We start from the raw sequence: 18,600 nt of genomic DNA, 5'->3' as shown, positions 1-18,600 counted from the left end.
TTAATTTTGTAACTCATTTTATAATTAAAATTACAAAATTAAAATATATATATATATATATATATATATATATATATATATATATAATATTTAAAAAGATTAATTTTAAATTTATAAAATTTAAATATTAAAATTTAATTGCAACTTAACATTATATTCAATATAATAATTATAACACTGAACTTTCTAGCTTTTTAGGATGTCAAAAGTATAGTGAGTTTAGGAGGCTTCTCTCCAAGCTTTTTGAGCATAGGAATAAAATCTTAATTCAAACTAAATAATTTGTTTTTTAGGCCTGATAGACCAAAATTTAGTCTCAATAGACGTTAACCACCACTACCACTTTAATTCATAAATTTTAAAATATTTAAATTATATAATTTCTATTTTTAATTTATAATTTTATTAAAATTTAATTAAAATGATTAAATTAAAATTAAAAATATATATATTATATTATTTAAGTAATAATAATGTTTAATCTCCACTAAAATTAATATGATCTGTTCAATGTTAGAAAAAATATACATGATAAATTAACTTTTAAAAATATGAAATAACACAATAAATTAACTTTAGAAACAAATACATAACATAAAGAAAAAAAATACTTAAATAATATACTAAAATAAAATGAATGGTATATTTCCTAGGATCACAGCAAAATTGTAGTTTAAGATTTCGTTTATGCCTATTAAAAGAGCCCTGCACGCCCTTGGTCATATTATTCATTCGTTTAGATGAATTAAATAATGGATATGGTCAATACGGTAGTTAAGAAATATTAATTAAAAAATAAAATATTTACCTTATAGGCACATGGGATATGGTCAGTACAATAGTTAAGAAATATTAATTGAAAATTTACTTGAAATATTAGCATTCCTCCTAAAGTGATTGATAATAAAATTCTAATTTTGTAATTCTCAAGGGTGATTTAGTAATTATTTATTTCATATATTTATTAATTAATATTTGTGAGATGACTTTGTAAAGGAGAATAGGACAGGAAGTAGATGAAGGTGAAACAAAAAAGGAGGCATTTGTATGTGGAATAATTGTAAGTGATAAGTCAGTAGAGTTAAAAAGTGGAAACTCATCACCAGCCTTGGATGAGTCAAGATTATAGATACTTTACTACTTCCCCACACATATGCCTCGTTCATTAATTACGCTAGACACTTCATATTCCGACTATCATGTAATAAATTTGAATAGACTTTCCGGCGGGTTTATGCATATCATGCGGAATTTTTGTATTTAGGTTTTTGTAATTTATAATAAATTAAACCAAGTTTTGTTTGGTAGATTTATATAGAGAAGTTTTTGGTCTATGTGTTTAGAAGTAATAAGTGTGGTTCATTATCAAGACGAGATGAAGAGGCATACCATGGCAAAGACTTAAATAGAGAGTAATGTAGAGACATAATTTCAAGTAATAAATATATTTGAACAATAATATTTAAATTATGATATTAATTTATTTATATATTAAAACAAATATTATTAAGTGACAACTATATTAAACGGTTAGTTTTTGAAAAATAATATTTAAATAATGATATTAGTTTATTAATCTATTAAAAATATTCATAGGTAAGAGGTATATTAAACAACAAGTTTTTGAAAGTTAATATTTAAATTAATTTATTAAAACCAAATATTAGTAGTTTTGAAAAATAATATTTAAAATAATGATATTAGTTTATTAGTTTTTTTTATTATTATTTTTAAATAAAAAAAATTCTCAAAAAAATATATTGCAAACCCCATAAAATTTGTCAAACCAATTTTCACAACCAATAAAAAAAACATAAATCTTATTTATTAAAAAGTTTATAAATATTTTTTTGTTTTCAAAAATTTGTTTTAATAAAAATTCATGAAAAACATTATAAAAACTTATAATTTTTTTTTGTCTTAATTGGAGTCAATGCATTTTGACGGAAAACCACAAAAAATATAACCTGTCTATCAGCGATTATAATAAGATGTAATGAGTTACTACGCCCTATTATTTATGTATTCTTTAACACTTTAACAAATACTAAAGTAAGAGAAACTACATTGTCCACCACAACTTTCTGCCATATTTCATAGTACTCATGAAATGATGTATGGGCACTTTGATAACTTAATATTCCTCCTTCAATTAATGTTGTTGAGTGTTGTGGCTGGACTGTACTATAAATGTCCTCAACGTCGGAGATGTTGAGAAACTCTATGTAAATCAATTCGTAAGGCGAACTGATGATGGCCCCCTCTAAAAGAAACCTTCATTGTATTTTCTTCATAATGGAAGCTGAAGATGATGCTCATCAGCGCTTGCTGAGCATGCAGTGAAATCCAAGCACCATGTTTTTATTGAAGATTCCAGAGTCCTCGCTATAATTGATCATTTCTACCATAGGAAGCTTAGGGAGGCTATTGAGATTGAGAGACATGCTAGAAATCTCAATAGAGATGATGGTTGGAAACTGAGTAAGAGTTGGATTCCAACCCTCTCCTTATTACTTTGATTTTTCTTTACCTTAATTTCTTAATAAATTAATGAACTCCTAATTACTTCATTAAGATATATACTCTTAACATTTCTTCACCTTATTCTTTATAGTAATTTGGTATTAATCCTTATTAGTATGTAAATATAAATTATTTAGAACCTATTCTTAACCCCTTATTAGTTTTTAAAGTATTCTTAACAATACATTCTCGTACCCCTATCTACTACTTTATAACTTAATTTTTAATATTAGATAATTCCCTTTTGATTTTCATCCTTATCCTAACTTCTCTTAATCTTATATGTTATAATATGTTTAATATTATATAACAACTATATTTTTATTAATATTTATTACCACCCCTTATAGCTTTTTATTATTTAATTTATATATAATATTCTAACAACTCTTTTTTAACACTTTTAACTTTTGCTTAACATCCTAACAACCAATTTATAAATAAATTCAAAATATTAAAATGATTTATAACTAATTTTAGAATATTAAACCAACATTTAGAATATTAAATAATTCCAATCTACCTCTTTAAGAATTTTTAATATTTTTTAAGAATTTAACTAATCTCCAATAGCTAGTTTTCAACTGCTAGTTTTCAACAGCTAACCCTGGGCAATGATGCATCCCTTCTATTTATTCATGAAGATTGTATGATTTCTTCCCACCTTGTCCTAAGGAAGAACCACATTAGTTGGTTTGAAATGTCGACCAAATCCTAATAATGTGATTAATCCAAAAGACATTTACCTACAATATGGATCACAAAAGTCTCAGATCTAACATGATGTTTGTTCTTTAGTGAAGTCTTTATGTATCCTTGTGGTTGAGTGGTGTGGCAGTAGATCCTTCCCCACGTGGGAATCTTCCTAATAAGTATATGTAGATTTCTCACAATGAAGGCTTCCACATTCTATGCTTAGGAAACGACGTAGTTTAACAAGGCATAATTTTTCTTGAAGATAATGGAAATTTATTGTGATAAAATCTAGCAAATTTTCTTGGAAATTTGGGTTACAATGATTAGACTTCAAGATTTTACCTTAGGGGATTTTAATGGTACTAAATCCATTTCCACCATTCAAAAACTCCTACTATCAATTTTTTTGAAATAGAAACAAAGACAAAATTGACACATTTTTTTATTTTTATTTTTGGGTGAAATTGACGCCTAGATAAACAACGCCTTTAGGAAACTATACTCTGAAGACCTGATCTAAGCTTTGAACAATGTGTCAGTTAGGTTCATCAATTGTATTCAATTGCTAGAATAATCCATCGAATCACCCTTACTTTCCCCCCAACATCAATGAATATACAGTGACTTGCTCTGCCAACGAACTTCAACAATTTGACTTGTTGCCTTATTGTTGCAAAAAGGATAATAGACTATGGAATGTTATGAAACCAGCTCACAAAAAGATAGAAAAGATATATGAACGCCTTAGAAATAAGCCTCTTCGATGGGGCAACCTCCTTTACATTACACAAATGAACAATTCTTGGATGATACAAATGAAAAGACCTCCTTTCTATATATAGGAGTCTAAAGGGTCATAATATAATAAGAGCTGACATAACAATAATAATGTAAGGGCACAATAATAATAATAATGGGCTTCTATGGGGCACAATAGTAACAATATGGGCACTACATGGGTACATCAATTTAATAAGGGGGTTGTACTAATAACAATAAGGGGTTACACTAGTAGTATAGGGGCCTAATATGCCCCTTTCCTTCAAAAAGTGTTGTCCTCAACGCTTGAGTAGTTCTTGATGCTTCTGTATAAAATTCTTGTCCTCCCATGTGGAATCTTCAGTGGGTAAGTTCTTCCACTTGATGAGATACTCTAAATTTGATTGATTTCGTAGCTGTTGGGTTCTTGTTTCTGTGACTGCTCCAGGTTCCAATATGATTTTTCCTTCCTCTTCAATTTTTGGCAATATTGTTTGAATTGGGATATTCTGCAATTTTTTAATGAGTGGCCACACTTCTTTGTCCTTCTTCCATTCATCCCTTGCTTCGTTTATCCAATCTAGTTGGATAATAGAAATAGCACAAAACAATGCTTCCACATCCTCATCCTTTCTTAAGAGTACATCTGCAACAAAAAATTTCTTCCCTTTTCTATAGATGATGTCAAAGTCATAACCCAACATAATTGTGACCCATTTTTTCTGTTCTTCTAAAGATAATATTTGTTCTAAAAAGTATTTAAGACTATCATGATCCATTTTTACCTTGAAGTGTCTTCCCATTGGGTAAGGTCGCCATTTCTTAACTGCATGTAGTATTGCCAACATTTCCTTATCATAAATAGCTTGCTTGAGATGTAGCAGTAAAAATACCCAATCACCTACATCAAAACATTTTTCACTACGATGTTGATCTACCTTTTGTTTCATTCGATTTTGCACCAAAGTGGCGTTATCCTTTAAAAGTTGGAGAACTTGTTGTTGATGCTCGATGTGATCTTTCACTGCTTGAACCTTTTTCTTCTTGATATGTCCTTCTATCTTTAGAGTTTGAGGAGTGGTAATTTCTTCCAATCCTTTACAAGATATGGTCGGATTCATTTCTTGATGCTCGATGTGATCTTTCACTTCTTGAACATTTTTCTTCTTGATATGCCCTTCTATATTGATAGTTTGAGGAGTGGTAATTCCGATCAATGAATTACAAGATATGGTTGGATTCATTTCTTCTTGCTTGATGTGATCTTTCACTTCTTGCACATTTTTCTTCTTGATATGTCCTTCTATCTTGAGAGTTTGAGGAGTGGTAATTCTTGCCAATGCTTTACAAGATATGGTCTGATTCATTTCTTCTTTATCTGGGGTTGGGTCCTGGCATATATCCTCTTCTTTTGATGTTTCTTGATCATTTTCTTCCTCCTCTTCATACTCTATGTAAAATAATTTCTTCTCAACACACTTATGACCTTCAGTGCATTTGCTATCACAATTGTAACAAAGCCCTTTTTCTCTTTTTTCTTCCAATTGTTGTGGTGTAACCCTTGTGGGTTATGGAAGGCTAGAAGAAACAACACTTCCATATTTATAGTTGTGAGGGGTAGACTTCCTTGTTGCCATAATTTTACTTTCCACTATGTAACAAAGCCCTTTTACTCGTTCCAATTGTTGTGGTGTTTCTCTAAAGAAGGTGTTGCTCTTTGTATCCTCGTAATGTGCTATCATTTCCTCCATGAAAATTGACCACATAACAAGTTGTTTACGAGAACAAAGCCCTTTATACCATAAAAATTGATCCGGTTCTAAATATGAAGATGCAATACATACCTTTTGTAACAGTGGTACACCATGTAGATCAAAATATTGCTCCATCTGAAGTATCCAATTTACCGGATCCTTGCCATCAAACTTCCTCATCTTGCTTTTTCTTGATTTTAGGAGCTCGATCTTGAAAGGACTGTAACTCTATACTTTTGAATCTTTAAGTTCTAAAATTGCGACCTACAGTAGCCCTTTGCGTCCTCTTTCCAATGCCACCAGGCTGATCTAAATTGGATTCTCCAAGGAAGAGTTATGCCAAATCTCCCACAGTGACCTGATTATAGACTAGTTTAGTAGAGCGAACTTGTATGACATGCCAAGTGTCGCTGTTTCGACCTTTGGCTCTAAAAAATATATACAAGAAACTACAGTTTGTCCTCTTTTTGTACCTTCTTACGAAATTTCAATCCGATGCTCAGCGAGAAAGTTATGACGATTTTCCCCAAGTCACCTGTTTGGAATGTAATTCAGGAGTCTGCAAAAAGACCAACTTCCTCATATCATATCTCTGCAAATATAACGCGAAAATCTCTGAAATTTGGACCCGAGGTTCAGTGAGATTTTGTCTCAAATGGGTTTTATTTTTCGCTTCTGAAACGTCGCAAAAAAAAAATTATAGCGAAAATGCCACGATGACCTATTTGGAGCAGCGAAACCCTAGAATCCAAAGCTCTGATACCAAATGTTATGAAACCAACTCACAAAAAGATAGAAAAGATAGATGAACGCCTTAGAAATAAGCCTCTTTGAGGGGGCAACCTCCTTTACATTACACAAATGAACAATTCTTGGATGATACAAATGAAAAGGCCTCCTTTCTATATATAGGAGTCTAAGGGGTCATAATATAATCAGAGCCGACATAACAATAATAATGTAAGGGCACAATAATAATAACAATGGGCTTCTATGGGGCACAATAGTAACAATATGGGCACTACATGGGTACATCAATATAATAAGGGGGTTGTACTAATAACAATAAGGGGTTACACTAGTAGTATAGGGGCCTAACAATTTCAATGCTCATAAATGAGTCAAATCTAAGATGAAGAGCCATTTATTTGTTTCATGTCATTGATTTATATTACAACACCAATATGTGTAAGGTCAGCATTTATACACAACAATCCATGTGTGCAGTAGTAGGCAACAATCTATGTGCGATTAGTAACAGTTCGTATGTGATTTGCAGACTAGGAGAACCATAAAATGGATCTCAAAAAACTATTCATCTAAGCATCTAGAGATGAAGTATCTCTATCTTCTATCCTAGCTTTGATACCACATGATGTACCATATATGCTCATAAAATTTTATAATCTTTATTTTTCATTTTCCTAATATTTATTCAATCCACATCAATGATACCTATATAAATAATGATAATACTTATATAAATAATGATAAATTTTATAAGAATTATTAGTATCCTCCATTTCTATACCCTATCAAATCTAATTCCATAAATATCTACTCAACTATCCCAACTATATGCCTACTTTATATATTTGTTACATTACATTATAGATGAAGTCTTACTTAGATTATTCTAGAGAACTCTAAACCTTATTACATATAGGGAAATACAAATCTAAATGACACTCCTACATCAAATTGTATCAAACACTATCCCTTAGAGGTAAGGGAAAGTACACATCTAGAAAACTTTATTCTGGCCCATTAAATTGCAACTTTAACCCACAAAAATTCCACTCTAACCCGCAAAATATCATATTGGGAAAAAGGGATACAATAAATACATGACAAGAGAGCATGGGATACACATGAATGGGTGTAGGAATGACGCTTAAGTGAAATTTGTGCTCAAAGATGTTTTGGTTGATTGTAGAATAGTAGGATATTGTTAGATTCAATTTTTCCCTAAGGAAATCAAGTAAAAGGCTCATCAACTAGAGATATGAAAGAGAGTTGTGTTTTCAAGGTGTTTATTATGAAAACATAGAGGCATTGAGAGGGGAGCTTGTTGGGGTATTTCTATGTTAGTGAAGAGACTCCCTTGTGTTGTGCAAGCCAATGGAGAAATCACACGTGATTTGATGCAAGCTCTAGCTCAAGCGATTAAGGACATTTGTTTATTTCCTGATGTGAAGGAGAGAGGTATTCATTTGTCCACTTTATGTTTCTGAGTTGAAGTTCTCTTGATGGCATCATGGTCTGGTTAGGGGTTTTCTAGTTGTAAGATAGTAAACTAAATAGTTGATCCTACAGTTGGGTAGAAAAAATCTTACCCTTTGCAAGTTGTAGGTAACTACAAATTAATTTAGATAAGTGTTTTATGCCAACTTCTACTATGTGTTTCCGATTGTTTGTGATGAAATAGATACCCATCAATGTGTAAAGATTTGTTGTTGATTGAGTTGTAAAATTTAATGATCCACCGTATGCCTAAATTTTTGAAATTAGAATAATAAATAATTCGTAGATTGAATCTAAGAGTTTTTCCATCGCATTGAGGAACAAACAAGATGGCTTGACTTAACTATATAGCCAAATCTCTTTATTACCTTTATTCCATACCTACATTCTTATCCGAATAAAAATATGATTTCTTATTATTATATTTATATTTATATTTTTTTATTATTAAATTGTCATGGATATGTCTAAAATTAATTCACGGACAAATTTGTTCTTTTTTTCCCTAAATTTTTGGGAATTTAATACTTATGTCTTATGTTTCAATGTAAATCTTCCATAATTTTAGACTAATAAATAAGGCCAGATATTTAATTTAAGTCCAAGTTAGAAATATTATCAAAATAAGAATGGAAATCCTTTAGTAATGAATTTTCAAGCTTACAATTTAAGCATGGGAAATAACTTTATGAGTCCCCATGATTGGGAATATGGAATTTAAATAATGTAATAGATGGAGATGACTTTGTGTATATCCGGATTTAGGGAGTCCTTTGTAAAACAATCCGAAAAGTAGAGCTTTCCAACGCACATTGGGCAAGTGTGTGGGGCCTAAGCGATCACACTAAGTGAAATAGGTGTGGCAATGTAAATTATTTTATACATTATTATAATAGTGGTGGCCATTTAAATTATTTGTTATATTATTGTATTGAGTGGTTTTTAAGTGTGATTTTTTTGGAATTTTTTTTATAGATTTTTGGCTAGAATATGGTAACGTATCTTGATGCTTATTGGGTGGGGGCATATGAATGAGTGAGTGATTTCGTCCCTTGCTTTCCGAATGAGGGCCTAAAATAGTTTGTAACTAAATTTTGATTTGTGTTGTTAAACTAATTTTTTGACTACATATATAGATTCAACACCCTCAAAAACATGTGGCACTTGGATTGTGAAGAGTTCATCCATCAAACTTGTGATTAATAAATCCCTACAAAATTATAGACAAATTACACTGGAAAATAAATCATTTTTTTTCCTTCAAAAAATCGCACTAAAAAACTCCTCTTTATTATACTATATAATATATTATAATATAATAATAATAATATTTTAATGTACAGATAAATGTTTGATAAAATTATTGCATTAATTCATAATTAAGTAAAAAATAAAATAATATAATAATAGTTATACTATTTAACAACGCTACATAGTAGCTAGTCCTTAGCTTAACTATAGTTTAATTAAAATATAAAATAATAAATATAAATATCTCGTCATAAAAATAAAACAACTAATAAAATGTTGTATTGTTTAGTGGCATCACCAAAAATTAAGAAATATGATTAAATATTATTATTTATATTAACATATATACACTTTAATATATATGTTTATATTTTTATATATATGTGTTTTTATTTTTATTTTTTTAGTAATATATATAATTTATTAAAATATGTTTTTAATATAATAATAAGTTATTTTAAATTGAAAATATGGAGAAAATTCTATAATTTATGAAAATGGGCATAATTGGAAAATGAAAAAAATCAAAATCAAAAAGTTAAATAAATGTGTAATACCATGTCTAGCTAATACTTGCCACTTAGCTTTAATATAGCTTAATGAAACAAAAAAATAACAAAGAGAAAGATTTCATCACAAAAATAAAACAGCTAATAAAATACCACTTAGCTTTAATATAACTTAATGAAACAAAAAAAATAACAAAGACAAAGATTTAAGCACAAAAATAAAACAACTAATAAAATATTATATTGTTAAATGTCATCACCAAAAATTTAAAAAATATGATTAACTAATATTGTTTATATTAAAACACATATTCTATATGTGTGTGTTTTATTTTTATTAATATATATATATATATATATATATATATATATAATTAAATTTACTAAAATATGTTTTTAATATAATAATAAATCACTTAAATTGAAAATATTGTGAAAAAATTATAATTCATGAAAATAGAAATAATAGAAAAGCAAAAAAATCAAAAAGTTAAATAAAAAAGAAATAAAACTAATAGCAAAAAATTAGTAACTAATAAAAATGGAAGTTACTAAACAACCCATAATAAAACCTCCACCAATTATTTTACACATAAATAAATTTCAATAATAAAAATTGAATTCCTAATGTTAAACTATGGATAAGCGTCATAATTTTTTGGTAAAAACAAACTAATACTTCAAAGCTAAAACTGAATGCCTTATACTATGCTGGTAAGTATAATAAATGTGTGGAGAGAAAGTTAAATAAGTAACTAGTTATTTAGAGACTAAATAATAAATAATGCATTAAAAAATGTTTGAAACAATTGTTTACTAATAAATAGATTAATAATAATAAGAAGAAGTTGCAATTAATCAGGGATTGACCTAATTGAATTTAGAGACCTCATGAAATAGGTTTAGGAGAAAGCCCACTAGCATGACACATGGCAAGCAAGTGGGGCTCAAGTTTTCTTTGAAGTGGGGCTCAAGTTGTCCAAAGAAAATGGAAGTCTTAAAGTTTCAGGAGTCTGATAAATCAAATAGAAGAGTCTTCAAGTTGCGGGAGCCTAATAAAATAGGAATTTCATTAAAAAAATAGAAGAGTCTTCAAGTTGCAGGAGCCTGATAATGTGGGAATCTGATAAAGCAAATGGAAGAGTCTTCAAGTTGCAGCCTAATAAAGCGAGTGTGATAAAATCGCAGTGGTGATAATATTATACCAATATTATCATATAAATATTTATATAATATAAATAAAATAATAATTATATTTATGTTAAAATTAAAATGTTTTGGGACTATAATGGGTTGCTTTATATGGATAATAAAATAATAAAAGAAATTGGAGAATAAGTCTAAGAGGGATTTTTTTGGGGTTAAAATTCCTACTTAATAAAGATTACCATAACTATAATATGTGAATATAAAAATAATATTACCATAACTATAATATATGAATATAAAAATAATATTATTTAATATGATATTAAGGAGAAAGTTTCCATTTTAAAAATAGTTTAATATATAATTAAATATAAAAAAAGAGTATGGAGAGTATTGAGAATTATATGGTATGGTTAGTTGGTTTTGGTGTCGACAAAGCACTACTCTTTGTCTATGTTTTTTGTCAAAAGCTTTTAGTTTTGACTCTAGCTCAGAGGATTTTGTTTTTCTTTAGGGATTTAGGTGAGGAAACATCAAATATTGTTTAATATTTGGAGGGGGTTGAATCTTGTAGATTTGTTTATTCAAAAGAATATAGAAGGAACTCTCTTTTGCCTCTAATTGTAATTGATTCTCCCTCTCTAAGATAAAAGATGTGTTCCCATAAATGCTTGAGTCTAGAGAAAAAATGGGTAGTTGAAGGGTGATTGGTTCCCTCCATTGAGTCACATATCTAGTTAGTGTTGATTTTTTTGTAACATTGGGAGGTATTCCCGCATGGCTAAACAGTCTTCAAGTCGACCCTAGATGTATTATGCAAATTTTTATATTATTAAATCAATTCAGCCCACAAAGAAGTCAAGTTGGTCAACCCGTGATGGGACATGTCCCTTGGGTTGTCACACCCCTTCGAAATGTATAAATAAGTTGATGTGATGTCTCATTTGAACACCAAGAAAAATCAAGTCTTTCTCTCTCTTCATCATTCTACTATTCTTTTGGAGGTTGTAGGTGTGGGAGAAAGGATGAGCTGACTAGTTGTTTGACTAGCCGCATGTCTGAAGAAGAACACTGAGTTGACCAGACCTTTGACCGAGCTAATTTGACCACAACAAGGCCACACATGTGAAGGTTTGGCCAATCGTAGTTTGATCGCATATTGTTGGCCACAAGGTTGCATATGCAAATTATTGACCGTCGGTCTGAGGGTTGAGCACAAGGTTGAAGTTTGATTGTTTGACCAATGTTGACTTGTTGTTTGACCAGGTTAGACTGGTATTTGAATTGGATTATTGGCACATATTTCAAGACAAACCTTGTTGAAAATAATTTCTCCTAAGAAAAGTTGTTGGGTTTTCTCCCAAGGTTGGGTTCCCTAGGGTAAAATTATTGTCTCTATTGTGCATGACTATCTTTATATGAAATTTACTGTTTCTGCTTCATTTACTGTTGATATTTTCTTAGTATAATTATTCAATGACAGCAGTGGCATAAAATACTTTTTGAAAATCATTAGGAAGTAATTATCTAGAAGAAAATTGTATTCTACTATACTTGTCATAGAATTTCAACAGTTAGGGCATAAGTATATCAATTTGAAAGCCAAAAAGAAAGCCTCAAAAGAGGTACTACTTGCAAAATAATTAACCATCATTAGGGTACTTAGAGCCACAAATCCCTTAGGTGTGGCTTCCCCATGATTATTTTTTCTCTTAATGTGTGTGGGATAGGGAGTTCCCATGAGAGACAACAACACTAATGATTTTTTCTACTTTACAAACCTAATATCATACTTTTACATCAGACAGTGGCCTTTGGGGCCAAAGCAATTGAAAATTTTGTGTTGTTTCTACCAAATTGGATATTTTGTGCACTAGTTGTTGTTGACATGGCTGGGTGGCTACTAATGGCTTGGAGTTCCTCCTTTATATCCTTAAACACTAGTTTCCTTTCCATAGGAATGGTAGTGGAGGACGAGTCAAAGGACCAAGTCAAGGTAGTCAAAATCAGTAATCTATATGGACCTTTTGGAGATCAAAGGCCCTTTTGGGAATTTTTCAAAGAGTATGGGGTTATGAGGGAGGATTTTGTTATCCTTTGAGGTGGTTTCAACATGAATCTATCCCTAAGAGAGCTTTGCAAAGAATCAACAAGACAAGATTCATTGCCTCAAAATTTTGTTTAGTTGTTCGAAGAGCTTAAATTTGTTAACATTGAAATTGTTTAAGTGGCCCTCAGTTGGAGGAATGGGAGAAGTGATATTTAGGGGTCTTAAAGAATCTAAATATACTTATGATGGTATGCTTTTTTGTGGAAAAGGTGGCTCATTTGATCATTACCCAATTCTTATTTAGCTCAAAAAGGATGACGAGAAACCCCCAAGTCCCTTCAAATTTAATCATTTCGTGGTTGGGTAAGTGGGACTTCAAGAGGCTTATCTACAATAATTGGAAATCTTTTAATCCATCAACAAGGAATTATACTATGTCATAATTTGTTTCATACATGAGGAAAGTTAAGAAGTTGTTTATAGATTGGGAGAAGAAGGAAACAACCGCTAATCAAGCTTATCTACTCAAGATGGAAGAGAACACTGCTAGGTTATTCTCTCATAATATATCAAGAGTATATACACACGATGAAAAAGAATCATAAAGAGTTATAGAAGTTTAGAAGAAATGTTTAAAAAAAAAAAAGGCAAGATATTTGGCTCAAGGAGGGGACCAATAACACAATTTTTTTTTTCCGCAATTTTATTTCTCAAATAAAAGTGGTCAATACTATTTCATATTTGGATAGACCATATGAAAACAAAACTAGCTCTTTAAGGATATTTCCACCATAAGGAAGGAACTTCTTCAAACCCTTTTTAAAGAACCAAATGAGCCACATATTGTTGAGTAGATGAGGTTATTAAATTTTTTCCTAGGTTTTTTTTCAAGAGATGAACTTAAAACTAGAAGCCTCAATCTCAAAGGAAGAGTTAGAGGAGGTACTAGGATATTTTAAAAGAAAAAGAGTTTAGGTCCTGGTGGATGAAAAACAAAGTCTTATATTGGCTTTTATCATTTATTGGAAGAGGAAATTCCAAGGGTAGTGGAGGAATTGAGGATCACAACTACCATAGTATTAGGTGCTTTCAACAACATTCAATGTTTCAATTCCTAAGAGATTAAATCAAACATATTTCAAGGATTTAAAATCTACAAAGTGATGGCCAAAATTATTGCCAATAGAATTAAATAGTGTATTAAAGTTTATCTCAGAGGAGAAATTTGGGTTTCTTTTTTAAATATTGATTGTGGATGTTATTAGCTTTATGTGGGAGATTTGCATTCCATTAAGCTAAAAAAATATTACACTACTAGTAATGAAGATTGATTCATCCATGACATATTATAAAGTATATTGGACTTTATTTATACTAGTTTTGCTCCAAATATTCTTTAGTTTAAAAGTAATTTATTGGATTTTGGGATGTGTGTTGTTGGAATCTTAAATTGTGCTCATCAATGGGTCTACTCAAGGTTTTTTAAATCCATAAGGGGCCTATGGCAAGACTTCCCCTTCTCCCACTTTATATAATCTTTCTGTAGAAAAACATTTGAGCAAATTAATTGATTTTGCAAGTCATTAAGGGCAGTTAAAGGTATTCGGGTTACAAGTTAACAAAGCTAACTCACTTCTTTGTAGATGATGTTATTTCATTTAATGATGGCATAGTTAGGGAATGTAAGGATTTCAAGCATATTTTAGAGACATTCTACCTAGTAACTAGGATGGAAACAAATGACAATAAGTCTTTAATTCTTATTAACGAGATTTACTTGTATTGGAAGCACAGATTCACCATTACTTCACTTTCACGCTAAGCCATTAGATAACGGTTTGAAATATTTGGGTTAAATGTTTTAAGACCAAATGATTATAAAGTGGCAAACTAGATGTGGGTTTACATAAAAATAGAAGTTAGGATTACTTGTAAGTGTTATAGGTGGCTTACTATTAGCATTCTTATTTATTGGTATCTTTAGAACATGTGCCAAAGATCATTTTAGAAAAGACAAGGAGGATATGCCTTAGTTATCTTTAGATGGGGAAAAAATAGAAATATGACATTCCTCTCGTTAGATGGAAAATGTTGCTAAATCCAAACAAGGGAAGGTTGGGGTTTAAGGAATATTCACTTGTTCAATTAGGCATTGACTGTGAAATGTTTGTGGAGACTCTTATTCAATAAGGGCCTCTAGAGAAATACTATGAAGAAAAAGTACCTTGAGGATTGTATTATTGAATAATGGAATAGATTAGCACCTAAACCTCTCAAAGGATCACCAAATATTTGGAAAATTATTGGTTTTATCCTTTCCCCTTCTATGAAGATGGGATGTGTGGAATGTTACTAGAGGGGAATTGGTCAAACTAGGTGAATACATGTGGTTTGGTGTCAATAGAAATTTTATGCTCTCTCAATATCTGGAAACCTCCCTTGGGCTAGAGGTCTTAAAACACTAGAAGATGTAGAAGTGCACAAAGCATAGGAAAAACAAATTTAGAACTAGGTCCCTGTTGAGAATTTAGGTTTTCATGGATACTTGGAAAAGTAGTAGAGCTCATATATTTATTACTTTCTCATAATGTGGTGTATCTCCCAAATACCGAGGATGAATAGTTTGGCCTTAGAATAAAGCCACAGGCTCTCTTATAGTAAATATGAGTTATGAGGTAGTATCTCATGTGTTTTTTATAAGTGATAGTAAATGTTGGTGGTATTTGGTTTGGAAATTAAAATATCATATGAATATGTGCATTTTTATGTGGCTATCTTTTGAAAACAAAATCTTGACTTATTACATTGATCAAAAGCATAGTTGACAAGGGCCAAATAGATGCATGCTCTATAAAGTTAAAGTGGAGCCTAATGGATCATATATTTATTTTGTTCTCCTTTGATTTGCTAGTTTGGTAGGAGGTTTTTTTATTTGTTGAATTTCCTAGATTCTTGGACTTAATTATCTTTGGAACAATGTTTTTTGGTTCAGGTGTTGAAATCATTAGTTAACATTTTCATAGATATTCCTCGCTATGTAATTTGGGGTATTTGGATGAACAAGAAATGTGATTTATCTGAAGATAGGGTAGGGTGTGCCTCCTTAGTAGTCATAAAGTTGAAACTGCCTATAAAGAAAAGAGGTAGGATGTCCCTTGAAACACTATCAGGATCCCTAGAGCACCCATCTTCATCAAATTGGCAACATGGGGCTATTTTTGATGGTGCTCACTAGGGGGTACCTAGTATATGTGGTTCTATAGTTTTATTATTGATTAATACCGATCACTATTTCCATTTAAAATTTGGAGCTGGTATGAGAACAAATAATCTAGAAAACCTTATTCTTCTCTAAGTACTAATTAAATTTGCATGGGACAAGGGTTCAAGGAAATTGTAGAGGGTAGGTGAATCTAAACAAGTAGTGGATTGGTTTAAAGGAGGTCACAAATTTTCATCTTATATTTTATCCATGGTCGTACATTATCAAGGATATTAATGATGCTTTTGATTTAGTTACAATAGAGCATATTATAGATAATTTAATCTCAAGTTAGATGAATTCTCCAAGGAAGTGGTAGAATTCCAAGAAGATGCGTTTGTTAACAAGAAATTATATGGAGAAGAGGAGTTTCTATAAATCCATTCAACCATATTTTGATTTCTTTTCACAAACTCATGGGATCATAATGATGTGGAGAAAGATATTGGGGTGACATTTGTTCTTTTCACTCTTAAGTTGTATGTCCCTTTGCAGAATTTGTTTTCTTTCCAATTTTATATTGATGTACATTAGATAGTCTGGGAATTCTATAAGTGGAAGAGAGTAATTTTAGAATATTGATTGGAAGGAAATGAATCATTTTCAATTTGATAGGACTCAATATTGACGTTTTAGGTCTATTTTATGTATACTTTAATTCCTCACTAAAATAATAAATAAAATGTTTTTTCTCGAGTGAGGTTGGGGGGGGGGGGGGGGGGAATTTGGGAGGTTTTGAAGAAGGGAGTAGGAAGAGAGAAAACTTACAATCATGGAATTTATTTCTTTATGATGCCACAAGTTATAAAAGTTGATAAACTCGTGCCCTATATTATCAAGTATAGCACATGCTAAAAGGAATCATTGTCCATTGTCAATCTCCAGAATATGGGTTTATTGATATTTTAGATGTGGGGGATTAGAATTTAGGATGTTAGTTAGAGATGGTGTTTATTTAATCAAATTTGGGTCATCAACTTATGATGCACTTTTGTGGCCCTAAACAATTTTTTTTGTGCCTTGTAGTAAATGATGGTTTCCATAGGATTACCAAACTCAAGGTAAAAAATATTTGTATCATTAAGATATTTTAAATAACTTATCATGCACCTAAATTGTAGTTTACATGGAAAAATTGTCGCCCTAGTAATGTAACAATCCAAATACACTCCACATGTCCAAGTGATTACCGTGTTAACTAACCATAATTTGAATATGGGGAGTTTGTAATGTGGGACCCATGAGAGACTTCTAGGAGGCTCATGGAGGTTCGAGGAGGGTTTCCAAACCCAAAACCTAAACCTAATTATAACTATCAAACCCTTTTAGAATGATGAAAAACGATTCATGTTTCACTAGCCATAAATTGTTCCACGGTATGAGCGAGAGTATAAAGGAGATGCTAATAGTGTAAAGTGATAATGTCATATTGTAGAGGAATGTAGAAGACCATTGTGCCTCATAACTTCATAGTAAGATTGGAAATAATTGTAATATGTACTATAATCTCCATGTTATAAGATGACAAAAGGAAGAACCCTTTATTTAATCTTAGTTTTCCCATATGGGTTTTAGGTCATACATTTGGGTTCCATTGTGCTGGTATTGCTATTGTAGTTTATTTCATATTAAAGAATCTGAATGGTGTTCTTGGATTTCTTCTAAAATGTTAAAAATAGAAGAAAAAAATTGTCACCTAATAAAGCAAAGGATTCCTATAGCCATTTTAAGTTTTGATATATTTTGGTGAGTTGACCATATATCCAAGGTGATTTAAAAATAAAAATATAAAAATTAAATCATGGCTTTAAACTCCATAGGTATACATCCTATTTCAATCAAGACAATGGATATAGATAACTACATTGGATACGACATTGCATTTGATTGTAAAATTATAGGGAATAGAATGTTTTTTGATTTCTCATTGTTATTCCAAACCTCATGAGAGATGTTATAGGTCCATAATTTATACCTATTGTGGTTGGAATCAACATCCTAGAGACAACCGCCAGGTTGGAAGGAAGACTAATGCCTAGGGCTTCCTAAACGAGTGCTTGCAGATTTGCAAGAATTGTCACACACACCCAATATTTAAATTTAACTAAAAACAACGATTAAAGACCCTCCTTCAGAAGAAGTTTATAACCATCAAATGAAAAATTAACTCACAGAAACATCAATGCGATTGTATGGTGACCTTCATCACCTGGGTTTGTAGCTTAATAAATCATTGTAGTATATGGAATAGGAGAATTAAACTTAGAAAGAAATTGATTACACATGTTTTATCCTTAAGAGTCCTATGTAGTAAAAATCAGAATGAAACAGTGGAAGCAAAGATTAAAATGGGTGAAAAGATACGTAGTATGCTCTTTAAGGATTTGATTTCTATGTCCATAC

Source organism: Pinus tabuliformis, chromosome 3_2 (genome assembly GCF_031772625.1).
Source record: "Pinus tabuliformis cultivar Carrire ecotype Pingquan chromosome 3_2, CPIR1, whole genome shotgun sequence".
NCBI lineage: Eukaryota > Viridiplantae > Streptophyta > Pinopsida > Pinales > Pinaceae > Pinus > Pinus tabuliformis.
This window is presented reverse-complemented; position numbering follows the sequence as displayed.